The sequence below is a fragment of the Oryctolagus cuniculus genome, chromosome 7 (assembly GCF_051225735.1).
Source record: "Oryctolagus cuniculus isolate XC-2025 breed Fujian yellow rabbit chromosome 7, ASM5122573v1, whole genome shotgun sequence".
Taxonomy (NCBI): Eukaryota; Metazoa; Chordata; class Mammalia; order Lagomorpha; family Leporidae; genus Oryctolagus; species Oryctolagus cuniculus.
This window is the reverse complement of record NC_142873.1, coordinates 17,616,428-17,620,663: the sequence shown is the minus strand read 5'-3', so window position 1 is coordinate 17,620,663 and position 4,236 is coordinate 17,616,428.

Below are 4,236 nucleotides of genomic sequence, written 5' to 3'. Positions count from 1 at the left end.
GAATTAATTCCGCACAGCTGGACAAAGTTGGAGGTAGTTAGCAGGCAAATGATATACCCACAGGAGCCAGAGATCAGAAGCTCTTTCCCAAGGACCACACAGGGAATCTGTTCGGCCCTCAGAGTGGGCTCAAATTCTCCTTCAGTCTCCCACTGGGTTGCCAGAGTTATGGAACTGTAGCATCTCTGGAGAGTACTCACATGAATTCCGTGAGTTCTCTCCCCCACCGTCTCTTTTTTCACAGTCTCAGTTCAGTAGCACCACAAATTTACTAGGTCCTAATCTCCTGCTAATTCGCCCCGCCCAGAGTCAGGTTTTTCTGCTAGGCTCAGGGCCGGTGCAGACCTGAGGTCGCTCTGCTCATGACATATGTCCAAGATGGCACCTGCTCTTTGTCTTGCTCGCCCTTGAGAGGTGAGTGGAGAGAGAGAAACCCGTGTCCGTACCAGTCACCTTTTTCTTTTTTTCTCTCTCTCTCTTCCAGTTAGCCTGGTGAACTTTTACCCCCAGGGTCGTTCCCTCTAGTCTCCTCTCTCCGCTTGCCTGCCGGTGTCTCAGGCTATTGAAGTTTGGCTCACTTTGCGTTCCAGCGCTGGTGTGTTGAGTCTGCCGCTGGTGTCCCGAACTGTGGGCTTCCATGCTCTCCACACAGGTCTGCTGTGAATCACGCGTTCCTTAAGAGTTTCTTCTGCTGTTTCCTCCCCTACTCTTCCTTGAACCTGCAGTATCTCCACTTTTATTAAACTGTCTCTCCCCGAACTATCAGTGTGCTCCCTTCCTATTCCGCCATCTTGCCTCCTCCCTAAAATGCCATTTATTTTTGTGTGTTGATTTTATATCTTGCAACTCTGTCAGATTCTTTTATGAGTTCCAATAGTCTGTTAGTGGAGTCTTTGGGTTCCCCTATATTAAGATCATGTCCTCTGCAAACAGGGATAGTTTGACTTCCAACTTTGATTCTTGTCTAATGGCTCTGGTTAAAACTTCCAGAACTATATTGAAAGTAATGGTGAGAGTGGGCATCCTTATGTAATTCTAGGTCTTAGTAGAAATACTTTCAGCTTTTAGCCTTTCAATATGATATTGACTATGGGTTTGTGATACATTGCCTTGATTATGTTGAGGTATGTTCCTTCTATACCTAATTTTAACAAGTTTTTTTATATATATGAAAGAATGGTCTATTTTATCAAAGCTTTCTCTGCATCTAATGAGATTTTTTTTATTTCTGCTTTTTGTTAATATGATGCATCATGTTTATTGACTTGCATATGTTAACCCGTCCCTAATTCTCTTGGATAAATCCTGCTTAATCTGGATGGGTAATCTTTTTGATATGTTGCCAGGTTTGATTAGTTAGTATTGTGTTGAAGATTTTTGCATCTATATTCATTAGGGATATTGGTCTATAGTTTCCACTTTTTGGTTTGGAATTAAGATAATGCTGTGATCAAAGAGTTTGGGAGGATTCCCTCCCATTTCATTGTTTTCAATAGTTTAAGAAGAATTGTTATTGGTCTATTCAAATTTTCTATCTATTCTTCCTCCAATTTTGGTGATCTGTGTATGTCCAGAAATATACACATTTCTTCTAGATTTTCCAATTTGTTGGCATATAGTTGTTTTAATGATACCTGATAATTCTCATTATTTCTGTGTTATCAATGTAACATCTCCTTTTTCAACTCTGATTTTGTTAATTTTGATCTTCTTGGTTTAGTTGGGCCAGTGGTTTATTGATTTTTTTTAAAAAAGCTCTTCATTTCACTTATCTGTTGTATAGTTTTCTAGTTCTCTTTCTTATTTCTTCTCTAATTTTTATTATTTCTTTCCTCCTACTAGTTTTGGGTTTGGTTTATACTTGTTTTTCAAGGTCCCTGAGCTGAACCATTAGATCACTTATTTGATATCTTTACAATTTTTTGATGCAGGCACTAATTGTCATAAATTTTTCTCTTCACATTGTTTTTGCTATATCACATAAGTTTTGATATGTTGTGTTGTCATTTTCATTAATTCCAAGGAATTTTTTATTTGTATATTGATTTCTCCTATAAGCCACTTTTCATTTAGGTGCTCATTGTTCTGCCTGTGTGTGTTTGTGTATTTTATATGGTTTCTTTTATTTTACTTCTTTGTTTTTAAAAAGGGACAAATTTCATATATTTCATATATATGGTTTAAAAGCATAACATTTCCCACCCCACCCCACTTTTTCCTCCCTCAATCCTATCTCCTTCCTTTTCTTTTTTTAATTTGTTTCTTTCCCTCCTTTTCTTATTTTTCTTTTAAATTTTACAATGACATACTTCCAGTTTTCTTCATAATCAAATGCTTACCCCTCCACTAAACACAGAATTCAACAAGTAGTAGGTAGAAAAACCACTATCCTTCAGGAGTATAGACATGGGCCATAAACAATAATCAAATCTCAAAATGTTTAGGGTTCCTTATGTTATTAATTTCCAGCTTCATTCCATTGTGATCAGAAAAGATACATGGTATGATTTTATTTTTTGTTTTGAATTTGTTGAGAATTTTTTATGGCTTAGTATACGGTCTATCCTAGAGAATGTTCCATGCTCTGATGAAAAGAATGTGTATGCTGTAACTGTGGGGTAAAGTGTTCTGTAGATATCAATTAGATCTATTTGGTAGATAATGTAGATTAAATCTGTTGTTTCTTCGTTGATTTTTGTTCTGTTGATCTGTCCTCTGATAAAAATGCAGTGTTGAAGTCCTTCATTATTGTCTTATGTCTCCCATTAGATCAATTAACATGTGTTTTAAATATCTGGGTTCCTTAGCATTTGGTGCATATAGATTTACTATAGTCACATCTTCCTGTTGAGTTAATCCCTTAATCATTACATAATTACCTTGTCTTTCTTTTTTATAGTTTTGGCCTTAACATCTATTTTGTCTGATATGAGTATTCATACTCCTGCTCATTTTTGATTTCAGTTTGCTTGGAATATCTTTTTCCATCCTTTCACTTTCAGTCTTTGTGTATCTTTAAAGTTGAAGTGTGTTTCATGTCGAAAGTACATAGATGGATTTTATTTTCTAATCCATTTAGCCTGTCCATATCTTTTAATTAGAAAATTTAATCCATTTACATTCAAGGATATTATGGATAAATAATGACTTGGTCCTGCCATTTTTCTATAAATATTCCTATTGTTTGCCTTCAATTTCCTTTGTTCTTTTGCTAGGATGTTTTCCTGCCTTCACATTCTTTCATGATTCTTTGTTTCTAAGTGTAGTACATCCTAAGTATCATTTTAAAGGCTGGCCAGGTAACAAATTCATTCAATTTTTACTACTCTTGAAAGTTATTTATTTTATCTTCATTTATAGATGGGAGTCCACTGGGTAAAATATTCTAGGTTGAAAGAGGTTTTTTGTTGTTGTTTTGGTGGTTATTTTTGTTTGTTTGTTTACAATGTGGACTATTGTTTTCCTTTCTCTTCTAGCCTGTAGGATTTCTGATGAAAACTCTGCTGTCATTCTATTTGGAGATCCTTTAAAGGCAACCTGGCATTTCTTTCTTGAAAACTTTAAGATGTTTTCTTTATGTTTCACTTTTGAAAATTTGACTAATGTTTTGTGGTAAAGATATTTTCTGATCATCTTTGCTTGGGTTTCTATGTGCTTACTGTATTTGGATGTCCATATCTTTCTCTAAATTGGGAAAATGTTCTCATATGATATTACTAAGTATTTTTACAGCAAATGAAACAATCAATAGTGTGAAAGACAATCTATGAAATAGGAAAAAAAAATTTGCAAGCCATGTGCCTGATAAGGGATTAATTTCTAAATATGTAAGGAATCCTTACAATTCATTAGTAAAAACAACCTATCCAGTTTAAAAATGGGTTTAGGACTTCAATCTACATTTCTCAAAAGCAGATATACATACGGCCAACAGATAGATGAAATGATGCTCATCATCACTAATGGGTGAAATGTAAATCAAAACCAAAATGAGGTACATTTCCTACCCATCAGGATGGCTATAAAAAAAGGAAGACAATGAGAGTTGGCAAGGATTTGGAGACACTGGAGCACTTCTACAGCATTGGTATAGCCACCAATGGATAACAGTATAGTGGTTCCTCAAAATATTAAAAATATAATGACCATAAGACCCAGCAATTTCACTTCTGAGTATTTATCAATAAACAAAATCTCAAATATATCAGCACTTCTATGTTCCCAATTGTCAAGAAG